Source organism: Aotus nancymaae, unplaced genomic scaffold, assembly GCF_030222135.1.
Source record: "Aotus nancymaae isolate 86718 unplaced genomic scaffold, 86718_ANA_hifiasm-v0.15.2.pri h1tg000014l, whole genome shotgun sequence".
NCBI classification, from domain to species: domain Eukaryota; kingdom Metazoa; phylum Chordata; class Mammalia; order Primates; family Aotidae; genus Aotus; species Aotus nancymaae.
Genome location: NW_026988425.1, coordinates 85,205,471 through 85,223,008, shown reverse-complemented (window position 1 = coordinate 85,223,008; position 17,538 = coordinate 85,205,471).

Below are 17,538 nucleotides of genomic sequence, written 5' to 3'. Positions count from 1 at the left end.
AGTAGCACGGATTATGTGAACAGAGCAGGGCACCCCATTGTTCTAATAATAATATGTACATCTCTTTACTGGGTCAATATAGGTAGTCATTTAATTAAATTAACCACATAACTGTCATCTTTTCACTGAATAGTTTTCAACCCTCACCCACTGTCCCACTTTTTGCAGTCTCCAATATCTATTTTGCTACTTTGTATGTCCATGTGTACAAATTGTCTAGCTTTTACTTATAAGTGAGAACATGTGTTATTTTGACTTTCTTTTTTGAGTTTTTTTCAGTTAGAATAACTGGTTCCATCCATTGTTGCTGCAAAAGACGTGATTTCATTCTTTTTTATGACTGAGTAGTATCCCGTGTTATATATACACCTCATTTTCTTTATCCAGTCATTCATTGATAAATGCTTAGGTTGATTCTGTGAGTTTGCTATTGTGAACAGCACTGTGATAAACGTATGGGTGAAAATGCCTTTTTAATATAATGATTTCTTTTTCTTTGGATATATGCCCAGTAGTGGGATTGCTGGATTGAATTGTAGTTCTATTTTTAGTTTTTACTTTCTCTCTTCTTTCTTCTTCTTCCTCCTCTTTCTCCTTCCTACAATAGTAATAATAATAAGTAATAGTAGTTTATATTTTAAAGTAACAAATATTATTTTCATTTAAAAATAGATGTAATATCTTCAATTGTATCTAGTTTGGAGCATATTTTCCTTATGAAATAGTATTTTTGTTAAATAAATATTTTACTTGGTAGAGTTCAATAGCTTAAGAAGGAATTTCAAAAGCAAATGCTTGTTTTATTGAGGCATGTTTTGAGTGGAAATAAAAGATTTTGATCATTGTGGCAAAAGACTTTCTTGCAGTGGGAGCACAAAAAATAGTCTGTTGCTGTTAACGAGTAGTTCCACAGTCCCTGTGAAGTGTTCTTATATGCCAGGAATGCCTAATCACTACGAATTGAAAAGTATAAATTTGCTTGGTAAGATGTAAACAAATATTTAAAACAGAAAGTTTCAAAAACATTCAACAGCTCTTCTGATCTATCCTGATAATACTCCATTTGTCAATGGCTGAAAACTGACAAAACTGTATTTTCTGAATAAAGCATGGTTTGAAAGAATTTATTTATTTTTTTTTTGCTGTTTTAATTCAGGGAGACCTTTTGGAGAGTGAAATTTATATAATAAATCATTAAGACTTCTGAAACACTTTAATCTTATGGGGAGTAACCAAGGTAGAAGATCTCAAATTGTGTTGTTATTAGCATTTAGTCATTTTATGATCTATCTTCAGAAAGGAAAATATGAAGCATGTGACTATATGTTTATATGTAAAATAGAGATTTAGGTTGAAATATAGTCATGTATTGCTTATGTTGGGGGTATATTCTGAGAAATGCATCGTTAGGTGACTTTGTCATTGTGCGAACATCATAGAGTGTACTTACACAAACCTAGATAGTATAGCCTAGTACACACCTAGGCTGTACTGTATAGCCTATTGCTCCTAGGCTACAAACCAGTATGACAGGTTACTGTATTAAATACTATAGGTCATTGTAACACAATGGTAAGAATATGTGTGTGTAAACATAGAATAGGTATGGTAAAAATACAGTATAAAAGATAAAAAATAGTGCACCCATATAGGGTTCTTACTGTGAATGGAGCTTGCAGGACTGGAAGTTTCTCTGGGTGAGTCAGTGAGTGGGTGGTGAGTGAATGTGAAGACCTAAGACTTTACTGTACACAACTGTAGACTTTATAAATACTGTACACTTAGGCTACACTAAATTTATAAAGAGCTTTTTACTTTCTTCAATAATAAATTAACCTAACTTACTATAGCTTCTTTTTAGTCTTTATAAAGTTTTTAATTTTTTCCCTTTTGATTCTTTTTGAATAACACTTAGCTTAAAATATGAACACATTATGCAGCTATACAAAAATATTTTTTTCTGGATATCCTTCTATAAGCTTTTTTCTATTTTTGAAAATTAATAAATTTTAACTTTTTAAACTTTTTGTTAAAAACGAAGACACAAACACACGTATTAGCCTAGACCTACACAGGGTCAAAATCATCAATGTCACTGTCTTCTACCTCCAGATCTAGTTTCACTAGAAGGTCTTCAGGGGCAATAACACGCATGGAGCTGTCATCTCCTATAACAATGATGCCTTCTTCTGGAATATCTCCTGAAGGACCTGCCTGAGGCTTTTTTACAGTTAACTTATTTAAAAAAATAAATAGAAGGCATATACTTTAAAATAGTAATAAAAAAGTATAGCATAGTAAATACATAAACCAGCAACACAGGGTTTTTTATCATTATTAAGGATTGTGTACTATATATAATTGTATATGTTATACTTTTATATGGCTAGTAGTTCAGCAGTTTTTTTCCCACCATGCATTGTGCTACATCATTATGATGGTTCAATGGCATTAGGACATATAAAATTTTCAGCTCCATTATAATCTTATGGGACCACCATAGTATATGTGATCTGTCATTGACCAAAATGTTGTTGTGTGACACATGACTGTATTAACTGTCCAACTCAATCTTTCAATTGAGATATCTACACTGAATAATGAATTCAAGAGAATTGACTTAGTTGCAACTCCACTAAACTACCAATATTGGTTGGTTCTCCAGTTCTTACTACCTTTTTTTCTTGTTTTTTTTTTTTTTTTACATTTTACACATTACTGACATTGTATTTGAGTTCTTAAACTGAAAAATAACCTTAAACATCAACAAAGGACAAAGGGGAAGTAATTTAATTTACTTTACTATCTCCTTCCTAGAGACTGAACTACTAGTAAAAACAATTTGAGAGTTTGCAAACATTATTTGTTTATCTGTAAAGTTGTTCTAAACCTGTTTGTTATGTTTCCCAGGCACATTCATTCTTTGGTAAAATTTTTTATTTTTAAGAATAACAATATAAATTCCAAACTCCGGGAAACTTTTATATTGCATTAAGAGACACCAAGAAGAGTTTGTCAATCTGTTTCTTTTAGATCATGTGAGACAGACCCAACTATTTCCCTCAAGCTAGAGAAACTCTGGCTTCTTATCCTAGAGCCCCACCAGGCTAGAAGAAGGATTTTTCCTTCCACAACTATTTTCAGCGGAGGAAAGGTCATGTTCAGCCCCTAGAGCCATCTGACATTAGTTTAAATCCAGAGCCTGATATGACAAACTTGTAGGCTTATTTGGTTGGCAGGACCTGGTCATTTTAGTTCTAAGGGTCTGAAAATCTTATCTATCACATATTACAGACTCTGAGTTGAATCTAAGAATTCTTCAGTGTCGCTTAGGTAAATCTGAATGGTTATCTCCTTGGGACTCTCTTGCTCAAGGAGTCACAGAGAAGGTATATGTCTGACATTAGGAAGAAAGCAATCTAGGCTCCAATCCTGAGCAGTTTGAAGAAGCTCCCATTAGCTGCCTGATGTTAATGGGAAATCCATGTTGTCAGTTTGATGGGGAAAGAGAAGATCAGACATGTCCAGGCAGATAGGGGATCCAGAGTGAACCCGTGAAGATCCAGAGTTACCTTAAGCATCTAGAACCTCAAACCTTCTCCCAGCCAGATGACACTGAGTCTCTTGGAATGTCATTGGTGGATACCCAGTCAATCCCTTGGAATGACCTTATGAATAGTGACAGATCTGGAACATGTAACCATGATGTCTAACCACCTTTTGACAAAGTCTGTGATGATACTTGTGTGTCTAAATGAAAATAAACAGATATTGGGATTTGAGAAGATTATTAAAGAGAGTTTTTTAGATATTCTGGAGAAAGCAAGGGTTGTTACCTGGGCCTTCTTTATTAAACTCCCAAATTGTAGTCAAAACACTGAGCCATGTATTTTGGCAAGGATCCCCTGAAAGTTTATAGTCCAAGGAGTTGATGGCTGGCTCAGCTTCAAAGAAGGCCAGAAGGAGGTAGTAAGTCAATTAAAATTTATTAAATACCTATGTGATGCAAGCCCTATGCTAGGTAAGCCTCACAACTTTGTCAAGTCTTTATCATAAAGAAAGAAAGGAGGAAAATAGCAGTTTATTACTATAATAGCAATGATAAACAAAATCACTTATAATGTAAAAGGAGATAAAAATAAGTAAATCACACTCAATCTTTTAAAATCCTTCTTAACATGCTGTTGGATCAGGGATTTTATAAACTCATATCATTTTCCTGCTGGCAGTTACTTTAGGTCTTAAGATGAGATTGAGACTGCCTATGTAAATCCTGCAGATCTCAGTGAAGTTTCCGTGGGGACTTTGTTCACTATTTTGCAATAAGGGGTAGCTTACTGAGCCTGGAGAAATGCCAGTGGTATGTCAGAAGTCTGAGAATCCCAAGGGCAAAGATATGAAGTCTTACATGGGGAAATGAGAGAGATTGGTTTAGTGACATTAAAAAAACTGAACTGGTATCAAAGCTAACTGGGCTGGATGAGACCTGTTCTGACAGATTATTTGATTGAGTACTATACAATATTTAAGAATGGAAGTTCTAACTAACCAAACCTGACTGATATTACTCTATCCTTCTCAGTAAAGCTTCATGCTCAAGAGTTACTGTATGTGTGTTGGATATAGCAGTGCCTAGATAAGTAGATTGGATCAGGGCCTGGGCAGAGGAGAGTGTGAATTCACAGACACCCTCACTTAGGGTTTTTGATTCTGAATGGGGTGGGTATGCTGAACTGGAAAACAAAGTCACCAGAGGTAAGAACTACATCCTTCCACTTGGTCACAAATTCTGTTGTGATGTCGGTGCAGAGCCTATTGTACTGACATCATTGTTGCCATCAGCAGGAACAATGAGAGACGTTAGACTGTGGACTTTGAAATTGACCTATCTTAACATTGGCAAAATGGTGGAGAACTTCAAATTCTAGTTCCTGAAGATGTCAAGCTTAGTCTTCACACACGAAAAGGACAAAGTGACAGCATTAATTGTTACTGTCTGGCTCGTGAACCCAATAAGGGTTTCTGTCATCATAATAGATGCTATTATCTGAAAAACTTAACACCACTAAAACTAAATTTCTTATTTTTTGCCATTTTTTCTGTATGATAATAAACCATCAGATCACATTAATTGAAGAAAACATCGACATCAAGGCAGTGTTAGTATGGAAGAATTACTTGTAAACCTGGTGATCTGGAGAGTCTGTCATTTTTTTCTGACGTGGTTGAATACATCATCTCTCCCAACTGCACTGATTACATTTTAGATTTAGGCCTCATTTACATAATACATAAGCATGCAGAAAATATACCAAAGGTCAAATGAATACATCAAGAGTAAAATAGAGGAAACCTCCCAAATTATTCTTTTATTCATTTTACTTGTATTTTTGGATCTAATTAGAGTGCTAGCTAAGCCACCAAATAGTTTTTTCTCACAAGTACTTTAAAATAGAAACACATCCAATATACAATAGCTAACCCAGTTACTTTCATGCATTGCCTATTTGTAAACTATTCACAGATTTCAGTTTCAAGAGTATAATTCCTGGTGTTTCTGGGCAGTTCCTTGGGAGATGTTTCAAAATGAACATGTTTCAGAGTATTTATAACTACCATCTTATAGAAAATGAAAATGAAATCTACTCAAGATTTTAACCACCCTTATTATTAACAAGCACAATGATGAGGTTTAACCAATCGTGGTTCCTTTTTAAAAGCTTCCCTATATTTTTCTTATATATGTTTTTAACAATTTTCAGTCTGTCTCATGGTATCATTTATTAGTGACAAGAAGATTAATAAAACTTTCTGCACTTAAGCCAACAAATTAAAATATCTAGTGATTACCAGAGATCCCAACATTTTTTCCAACTGGAAAAGGAGAGAAGCCAGGGGAAAGAATATTTTAAGAACAAATCCTTAGGAACTAGTGACAAAATCCTTGTCCTTGAAGCTTATATAAATAACTTTCCAGTGTTTTTTTAACCTTTTCTCTCCCCTCCCCAGTCCGCTCAGCAATGAGGCATGTCACTCCACTTGTTCACATCCATCTTTTTTTATTGATGTCCACTTTGGTGTCTGTACAGGTCATCAATTTTGCTGCCTCTTAGGCAGCCAGTGGGAATGTACAAGTTAAGTCACTGGATTTTGTGTGTCAGCCTTGAGGAGGAGGGTAAGGGAGGAAGTGTCAGCTTTCTTTAGCACTAACAGTCCCAATCAGATACTGGCACTGGGCCTCATAAATCTTGTGGATGACCCAGGTGAACCCTGAGGCTCAGCGCTCACTGAAAACTGATCAGGCCTCTGCTTAGTTTAACAGGTCGTTCTCAGTGACAAGTGAAGGGTTCAACAAATGCACAAAACAGATATATATTAGTTGAAAAACTAATGGCTTTTAAAAGAATGTTTGACAATTGTTTAAGGTTGTCTGTAGATCCATTATACTGATAAACGACCAACATGGTGTATACTAAAGTGGAGCTGGTTAGGAGGATACCAACTTAAAGTTGGGTTTTCTTTTTCTCCTCTTTTTCCTGTTTTTCTCTTTGGTCCTGTGGCTGTGAACTTCAGGAGCAACACATCCAGGAAACCTAGGAAAATACCTGTGTTGCATAAGTTTAACCTTGCAGTCCAAGTGGAATTAAAAAGATTCTGAGACTGCCCTCAGTGACCTGCAATTGACCGCTTGAACTTCTAAGTTAGGGTCAGTTGGGGCCCAGAATAAGAGGTCAAAAGCTGGTCAGCGTTCCCTAGTCCTAACATGCTGAATAGGAAGACTTTATTGCTGTGATTTATGCAATTTGCCGAGACAGGTTAAGGAGACCTTAAAACACACCACAGGGCTGACTTGCACAGGGACACCCTCTTCTTGAAAAATAAATTTTGATTGTCCAGCTGAAATCTCTTGGGGATACGCCTTGAAGTATTTTACCCTCTGTGTCTACAGATTCATTCCCACACTCGACCCCTGAATGTGACAGGGTTAGTGTTTCCAGATTTATTTAAACAATGCAAATGCACCAAATGAAGCACTTTCAAACCTGATTAATTGCAAAGGCAGAATAGCTATTGGTAATGAATTATTTTTTGGGGAAGCAGTAAACTCCTTCAAAAGTTAACTCTTAAATCAGATGCTTCAGAGGTCCAAACATTAATAATAAAATACTTATCACACATACTTAATATTTAAAACTACAATACTTAAACCATTCCAAATGAACAATTTCAAGATTCAGGTTTGTCTTCAAAACTTGGTTCTTATGAACTATTATAACTGATACATTATCAAGCCTTTTTTTGGCATAATAGAGATAAAAATATTTCTGTTTTTATTGAGAATAAATTTTAGGACCCTTAAAAATAAGTTTCTTTTCCTAGTCTGTGCCTACTGGAGTCAGAAACAGATCATGATTTCCACTTTTATAGCAATTTGCAAGATGTGGTTTCCATTCTTTGTTTAGCTTCCCCATTTATAGCAAACCAACAATGATGATCTGGTTTTTGTGATACAAGTCGTGGTATAGCCATGAATGTCAGTTTTACTCAGGCTTAAAGCAAAAAATTGAACCCAGGTCTTTTACGGATGAAAAGCTACTTGGTGCTATAAACCTTTAAGCCACCTCTCTGCCTTTTTACAGGGCATTTAGTGCTTCTGGGAGCATGTGCCTCCATAACTCAAATTGGCTCTGATCTAATAAATGCAATTCACAAGGTATTAGTCTATTATGTGGTCTAATTTCATTTGGTAAATGAAAGAAAAAGGTAAAACAGTGAAAGATATTCACTTTGAAAAATGGCTAGTGTGTAACATTCAGCAGCAAATTTCCATAAAGGTTTTAAAGACACACTTTAAAAAGGAAATATGCATGCCCCAAATATGTGTTTGCATGCTGGATTGGATGATTCACTAGACACTCTATCAGTTTGTTGGGTAAACAATAACCAATCAAGTTTGGTTGGATTTGAATCAATTTGTATAAGAAGCTTATGACAGGACAAGCTTAAAGGTTATAAACTAACAAATGTGTGGGAAAATGCTTTGCACAAATATAATTTACCTAATTAACCTCAAGACCCCTCTGTTTTGTCAAGGTCACATTGATTTTTCTTTCCTCCTCTTAACACTGCCCAATGATGTATTTTCTTGGATACAGGGCCTAGCAGTAAAAGGCACATCTCTGATGTGTCTTGAAAAACTTCTTATATGTTCTTTGCAAACTATGTAATATTTTATTTTGGGGGGATGGAGGGGTGGAAGGATGGAAAGGACCCACTATCTTGTGTCTTTTTATGATAATTCTTTGTTCATGATGGTGGAAAGCCTACCTGTCATCCAGGTTAAGGATATGAGTGAAGCTTGTTAAGCCTCGCTCAAGAGAAATTAAGGAAGGGACGAGAAGATGCAAGCAGGGACTCTCCCCTCTGATTGGACTGTCATAGCCTTTGTCTTTTCAGCAGCACAATTGTCTGTAACCAGTGGGTTCCCACACTTTAGTGTGGCTAAAATGTTGTTTTCCTGCTGCATTTAATCTGTTGTAAAAAGGGTATCTTCATTCTTGAACAATAAAAATTAAAGCTAATGTTCCCAGTTCACTGTAAATAGCTTTTGGGAAACTCAGTTAATTAAATCTTCCATTTTGAAGTATTTTCTATTACTAGAAGAAATTAAAAGTAGACAGGAGCACAGGGTAGCCATTAATGAGGTTACTGAAGATCCAAAGAGATGTTGCATTATGAGAGTGGTTCCAGAAAAAGTCTGCAATTAAGCAGATCTCTAAAGAAATGTTTTTGCTATACCAATAATCACTATTGATCAATTGGTATTTTTGAAAGCTCTTAGAGCAATCAATGAGTAATTTTATCTTTTGCCCTTGGTACTAACTGTTGATTGATTCATGGATGACTTTGTTAAAAAGTAAGCAGATTAGTATTGAAAACTTGGTACTAAGTAATAAATTAAGAATTTAGTGTGGCATATAGTACAGCTCTCTTAGGGCAGTTCAATCATTCTCATTCTACATGGACTAAACCTACTCAACTTTTTGTGTTATTCCTTTAATTCATGCCAACTCAGTCTGTGGGATTTCCTTATTACTTTTGCTCAAAATGTATATTGGTAAGTCTGAAAAAATGAATGCTTTCCATTGCTTTACCTGAGGTTTTTCTCTCTTAGGGTTAAAAATTAAAATAGAAAAATATAATCTTGAATTCTTATTGTCACCAACAATTTTTGCAATCTCAAGCATGTCAATTTTAGGAATTGTGGTCAAATTCTACCTCAAACAACATACAATTTTTGTTTTTTTAAGAGAGAAAGATAACTTTACCGAGAGAAAATGGTTGTCATCTTAGTCTGCCATGAGGCACCACTGACAATATATAATTGGCGGTTGTTTTCCAGACCTGAGAAACTGCAAGCTGCTTACTCCTATGCTCGGCAATTGGCTTTATTCAACAGCTGCAGGTCACCAACAGGGGCTGGAAGGATTGCCTCTATGGATGCCTTAGGAATAATTTTACCCTCTGTATATTACTCAGCTCTGCTGTTCTAGGATCTAGTATTTAACATATCTCAGGGAGCCTTTGTCTAAAAAAGAAAAAAGTGTTTAAACTAATAGGAGACTAATTTTCCTGGAAAACCAATTAAATAATTACAATGGAAATATTTCTATTAATATATTCAGTTCAACATTTTGAAGGCCTATAATCATTAAGAGGGTAACTTCATTCTTTCTTTATGTAACCCAGATTATATGTTGATATACCTTTCATCATTTTGTTTCAGTGAATAATAAGAACCAATATATTAATACTAAGGCTTCACTGTGCATACTCTACTAAGTGTTTTTATCTAAATTAACTCTTTTAAACCTCATAATAATACTATTATCTCCATTGAACAGATGAGGAAACTGAGGCACAGAGTCAGTAAAACTCATGCTATACCACATCAACTAATGCTCATGAACATGCTATACCACATCAATCAGTGTAATTGATTAAACTGGGGCAACTCTAGGCAAAATTATGCAGTAGAGAACTACTTGACATTGTTAGTGTCCTCTTCCAGTACTCTTCTCTCATATTCAGGAGTAGTCTTTTTCCCATCCATTTATGTCTCTTCCATTTATGCTTTATCTACAAGAAAGAATGTAGTATTCATCGTTTATATATTGACTAAATCCATTCACATTAATATGATACCTTTTCCTAGGTAATTTACATTTGTGTATTCATTCACTTCACACATAATTATTTAGCCTTTATTTTTTTCCAGAAACTACTCCTTCCTTCCTTTTCTTCCTTCTTTCTATTCTGGTCTTCCTTCCTTCTCTCCTTCCCACTTTCCGTAGCTCCCTTTCTTCTTTCCTAAAAAAGTCTGGGCCTCAGCAAACAGATGAAGGAGACGGAAGGTCTTCTTGTGGCTTTTGAAATTTTGTTAAACCACATATTGGCCTCAAAATAAACCTTCTTTAACCATTTTGGAGACAGGGAGGCCAACGAGGTCAGCACATCACTCACTCCTCCAGGACCAGATAGTCCTAATCCCCAGGAGAAGCTTAAAACAATACATGGAGACCTATTTGAAGCCCTTACTAATTCCTCTGGACTTTAGAGGCTCAGATTTATAGATGTAGGCAGTCAAGCAAGCATTTCATTCAAAGTGCACAAAATACAATGATCTCTAGTCATAAGCTGGCAGAGCATGCACCCTAACCTTTTAAGGAGAAAGACAACAGTAGTTCTTTTGGTTTATGTAATAGAATATTTGAGTTTTGCCTTTAGCTTTGCTTTTTCCCTGCACAGTTGCAAATGAAAAGTTAATTGAAACTATAATATTTTACCAAAAATTTTATGGCAAGTATTCAGAACATGAATGAATTCGTTTAAAATAATTCCATGTTTGTAACAAGATTTGTGCTTGTAATGAATGTAGTCTAAACCATGGGTTTAATGCGGAATCAAGTCAGTTAAACTTCATGCTTTTTCTAGCCCTGTTGTAAATGTTTTTTATAGTTCTAATGCTTAAAGGACTTTTGTCAAACTTTTTGGTGACAACTAGATCAAAAAAACCCACAGTTATTTGGCTCTATTTCTCTCCAGAGCTGGCAATGAAAAGGAATTGCAGAATGCAATTGGCAGAGCCAAATACACAAAAAGACAATGTAATAACATTTCAAATGAACAATTCCATAGGGTTCTTTGTTGAAAGTATTATCTTGTCTCCTTTTAGTGATTTAGTGGTTTTTTTTTCTAGATTCCATTCCAGAGCTTAGAAAATAGCAGATGTATAAATAAGAAGAAAAAAACCACAATGTTTTATACATGTCTTAAGCCACCAAAATACATCCAGGGAAAAAGCTAAAACAATAAAAAAATTAAAATTGAAATTTGTTGAAATGTTACTTTTTGTAATTTTTTTGTGTGTTTAAATTATTTTTTACACCCACAATTATTCCAGAAATGTTTTAAGTTTCCTCAATAACAAAAAGGAAAAGCAGCATAATATCATTATTTTAAAAGTGGCCACAAAAAAGGAATAACAAAATTGAACATAAAATAGGATAAAAATGACTAAAGAAAATGAACACATGAAAAGATGTTAAACAAACTTTAGGGAAATTTAAGTAAAAAGTTTTGAAGAAATTTAAATTAAGACCTCAGGGAGATGCTACCGCACAATTATTATGATGACTTAAATTAAAATACTGACAATACTGAGTGCTGGTGAGAATTTGGAGCAAATGGGATTCTTGCACATTGTTGTTAAGAATGCAAATGGTACTTCCATTCTAGAAAACAGCTTGGCAATTTCTTATAAAGTTAAACATATACGTACCATTTGAGTTAGCAATATCACTCCTGACGCTTCCTCTACGGAAGTGAAATTTTATATTGACACAATGCCTGTACATGAATGTTTATAGCAGTTCTATTCCTTTCTGGCCCAAACTAAAAATAATCCAATGCCTTCCAATGGGTGAATGGATAAACAAATTGTAGTACACTCATACCATGGAACACTAACGGGGAATAGACTACTGATATATGCAATAATTTGGATGAATCTAAAAAATGACATGCTGAGTAAAAGAGGTTGGTCTTTAAAGGGTACATACTGTATGCATCAATTTATATGACATTCTTGAAAAGACAAACTACAGTGACGGAGAATAGTAGAGGTTGCCGGGAGTTGCGGTGGAGAAAGAGCATAACTAGAAAGGATAGAATGAAGAGGCTTTAAGTAATGACAAAACTCTTGTATCCTGATTGTGATGGTGGTGTTGATATATGTGTTAAGACACATTAAGTTGTATACCAAATTTTAAAAGTAATAAAATGACTAGAGAATGTAGGTTTTATATCTGGCTCTAGGTTTTCTAGTGGATAAAAGGGAATTTGTTGAGTTATGCAATTTACAAGATAATGGAGACGAAAACACTGAACGCTCTGAGGAAGTTCCACTACTATTTATGTTGATAACAGATGTAACTTTGCAAAGAAAACAATGCATGATGCAAAGGATAAGGTCCTGTGTGAATAATAAGTTTCATTGAAATGTTTCTTTTTGGGTCCCTCTACATAGGCAGCTGGCATCACTGCAAAACACAGTAAAGTGAGGTGTGTCAATTCCATGTAATATACAAAAAGATTCTTTTTATTTGGCTCAATCCACAGCATATCCTCCAAAACATACTTTCTAAAAATACGTTTATTATAAATTCATTTAATATACATTTTATACATTAGCTTATTTCCCAAATAATTTGTTTATAAGTTAATGCTTATACCTTGCATCTTCCACCTTATGTATCAAATTATGTAATGGTGAAAGATGCAAGGTGTAAGCATTAACTCATAAAGATAAAATGAGCTCATTGAAATCATACAATTACAAAGTGTGTGGGAATAAAACATCAGTTTTCAACAGCATTTTAATGTCATAAGGTTTAAATAAGAGCATAATGTTATACACATGTAAGTGATGAATATTCAATCAAACTTAAGAATTTAAATTTCCCATTCAGTCACTTCTGTTTAAAAAACTTAATTTACAAGTTTAGTCCTAGAAAAACACAGTAATAAAATATAATATATTTTACACATTAATTACTTTCCCTCATGTTTTGGTTACACTGGACAGAAGAGAAAACCTCTCTGGTTAATATTTGACATTAACTAAGTCATGAATGTCATTTACTGCCATAAATATGTGTATATTTATTTGTTGGCGTGCCTGTGAGAATTCAGCATAATATTTCACTCGAATTGTTAGAAGCAGAATTGGTTTAGATGAAATAATTCCAAATCTCTTGGACTTATCTGAGAAAATGGAAAAATCAGGAGAGATATGTTATAGTACAATAGGAAAACCCTATTCCTTGAATGCTTCAGTGTATATCACTGCTATTTTACCTATTACATTTGAAATTTTGTAACTATAATTACATATCTCAAAGATAAGTTTTCTCCAACTCTGTCAAATCTTTTCTACGTAGCAATTTATTGACTCATAGTGTGACTGGCTGGAGAGGCTCAGCTCCCTGATGGGATGCACCCGATGTGCTCAGGCCTTTGGGATCTTGTCCACCCAAGAATGGGTAGGAGGCCTTGGCTTGATGATATTGTTCAAGTAAATATTGGACCCCAAGAGCTTTTGCAGAAAAGTGATTTATTAGGTAGAGAGAGAAAGAGATGTAGGGAGAGAGAGAAAGCCAGCTCCCACGCTATCATGGGAGGGGATTCCAGAGAGGGAAATCTGCACAGGTAAGGGGCAATGGGTCTTTTAATCTGGAGATTATCCCCACCCCACCCAAGTTCTTGTCCCATGAGATGAGTTCCTTCAAACTTCTGCTGGAATGACTGATTTTTGACTCTGACATCTTTGACTCTTGACTGTGGGTTGTTTGGCTCACAGTTCTCCTACAGATTTTCTCAGGCTTTCTTAAACAAAAGCAGCTCACCTGGGCAGTCTGTTTTCCCACTCGAAAGTTAGACAAAGACCTCTAAGCTCCTGGATGGAGAAGTGAAAGAAGGCAGATCAGGCATGTGACCGGGAAGTTCTTGCCTTTGAAACCATGCCCTTTGTAGACCCAGGAAGAGAAGTTAACATATTCTTTCAATAGGTCATTCTGATTCTAATGAGTTGGGAGGTCTGCCTACTCAATGTCATTTTGTTTAAGGTTTATTGCTAATCATGGCATTCCTTTTATTTTATTTTATTTTATTTTTTTATTTTTTTAAGTTTTTTATATGGCATTCCTTTTAAAAAACAAAATACTTAAATTTCATCACTTTTTTGTTGGAGTCTAACCCTATGCCCTGTTTGCCAATATGTCCTAAATATATCATGAATTTTTTGTCTTTTAAAAAATTTTTTTAATTTTTATTTTTTGTGGGTACATAGTAGGTGTATATATTTATAGGGTACATGAGATGTTTTGATACAGGAATGCAATGTGAAATAATCACATCATGAAGAATGGGGTATCCATGCCCTCAAACATTTATCCTTTGTGTTACAGACAGTCCGTATTACATTCTTTTAATTATTTTAAAATATACAATTATTATTGACTATATTTGCCCTGCTGTACTATCAAATAGTAGGTCTTATTCATCCTTTCTAATTACGTTTTTTGTACCCATTGACCATCCCCACCTTCCCCTCAACCTCCCATTACCCTTCCCAATCTCTGGTAACTATCCTACCCTCTGTGTTCATGAGTTCAATTGTTTTGATTTTTAGATTCCACAAATAAATGAGAACATGGTATGTTTGTCTTTTTGTGCCTGGCTTATTTTATTCAACATAATGATCTCCAGTTCCATCCATGTTGTTGCAAATGACAGAATCTCATTCTTTTTTTATGGCTGAATAGTATTCCATTGCATATACATACCATATTTTCTTTATCCATTAATCTGTTGATGAGCACTTAGGTTGCTTCCAAATCTTAGCTATTATGAACAGTGCTGCAACAAATGTGGGAGTGCAGATATCTCTTTATTATACCGCTTTCCTTTCTTTTGGGTATATACTCAGAGTGGCATTGTTGGATCATACAGCAGTTCTATTTTTAGTTTTTTAAGGAACTTCCAAACTGTTCTCTGTAATAGTTGTACTAATTTACATTTCCACCAACAGAGTATAAGGGTTCTCTCTTCTCTGCATCCTTGCCAGCATTTTTTGTTGTCTGTCTTTGGATATAAACCATTTTAACTGAGATGACATTATATTTCATTATAGTTTTGACTTGCATTTCTCAGATGATCAATGATGTTGAGTGCCTTTTCATATGTGTGTTTGTCATTTATGTGTCTTATTTTGAAAAAAAATGTCTATTTAAATCTTTTGCCCATTTTTTATTGGATTATTAGATTTTTTTTTCATATAGAGTTATTTGATCTCCTTATATATTCTGGTTTTAATCCCTTGTCAGATTGCTAGTTTGCAAATATTTTCTCCATTCCATGGGGCTGTCTGTTCACTTCGTTGATTGTTTCCTTTGCTGTGCAGAAGCTTTTTAACTTGATGTGATCCCATTTGCCCACTTTTGCTTTGTCTGCCTTTGCTTGTGGGGTATTGCTCAAGAAATTTTTGCCCAGAGAGATGTCCTGGAGAGTTTTCTGAATGTTTTCTTGTAGTAATTTAGTGGTTTGAGGTCTTAGAGTTAAGCCTTTAATCTATTTCGATTTGATTCTTTTTTTTGTATGGTGAGAGGGGTCTAGTTTTGCTCTTCTGCATATGCATATTCAGTTTTCATAGCACTGTTTATTGAAGAAACTTTCTTTTTTCCAGACTATGCTCTTTTTGTCTTATTGACATCTTTTTATAGTCAACAAATTCTTTCCTGAGAGGAAGTTGAACACAACTCTTTCCGTTTATATGTGTATCTTTTGATATTCTGAAGAAAATCATGTCGCCTTGAGGCCAAAGTCAAGTTACCTATATAAAGAATATTTTTTTGTGATCTAGTGTGGGCCAGTATAAAATAAAACAGTGGCCATTTCATGTTTCAGGACAATGACAATTCAGGATGAATGGCAATCTAGTTGTCAAACTCAATGAACATAATGAACATATTCTCCAAAATATATAAAGCATATGATAACTAAGTCAGAATACAATATTTGTAAATGGTATAAAAAAGACAAATCTTATTGATTACATTTTATCTTACTTTACACCAGTTAAAAAACCTTTAGGTTTTCCTTATTGCTCTAAGGAGAAAATTCTAAATTCTTAGGATGGCATAAAGTTCCCTCTAGTATTGGTGTCCTAGTTATTGTTGTCATCCAATCATCTTACTTGCTTATACATACCTCATGCCGTAGTAGTCTACACTATGTGAAGTGACTGTGTGTGTAGTTCCATCAGCCTGAAACATTTCTCCTCCCTGTCTGCTGGGTAAACTCTTCAAAGTCCATCAGAACTGGTCACTTATGTCATTTCTGTGAAGACTTTTTGTTCTAAGGTAGAGTTAGGTCCACAGGATCCCATGTCCAACTCTAAAGAGAAGCTGTGACGTTGTTTTCAATCATTCATTTACTTGCCAGTTGCCTCCATTAATACTGAATTTTTGGAGAAAATTTTTGTATCATCTGACCTTATCAGACTGAAATATGGTTGATATTCTATAAGTATTTGTTGACTGAACTAAATGTGTGTGGGAGTGGTAATGGTGGGAGGGGATTGCGTTCAAAGGTGGGAAGAGGAAAGGCACATACCAGACAGCTATCCCTCTGAGGACTAATTTGAGAAAACTCAATACACAACTGTGAGAAAGATATTGCAGACGAGACTATTGACTGGGATTTATGAACTGTGCCCAGAGAACAGCAAGATTTTTAAGGCTATATGGTGTTCCATAATGTTTTAGAAGTGAAAACAAAAGAATTGGGAGTTATTAAAATGTCTACAGCTTTCAGTTTGAGTCATAAATTAATTTGCCCATTAGGCTTTTTTTTTTTAAAAGCAATTTAAATGGGAAAAACTGCTATAAAATTTCTCTGTGACCTTGGGAAAGTCATTTAACATGACCAGGCCTCAAAATGCTTATCAAAGAAAGGAAAAGGATTTAGTATTCACACCAAAGCAATGTTTTGTTCTTCAGTGACATCTTAATAGATTAACAGAAGCCATATTTTACAGGGTTAACACATAGAATCTGACTTCTTTCCCTGACTTAATTGATGGGTTGCTCAATAATCTCCCTACCCAACTTGTTTTCTCTCATCAGCTTGCTACACTATTTAAAATTCCCATGAGGACCTCCTTCAGTTCAGGATTATCTCTAGAATGCCTTCTTTAAAATGCAAACAAATTATCTAGAGGATAGATACATAAACTCATTAATACATATTCAATATGGATTAGTGATCTTTAAAACTTAAGTCTGATTGGGTCACTACCTGACTTAAAATCTTTCAGCAGCTTCCCAGTGGGCTTAGGATAAAGACTACTGCTTAATGCAGGCTCTGAGCCCCAGCACATTCAATTCCACCTCCCTGCTCACCTCTCCAGCCTCATCC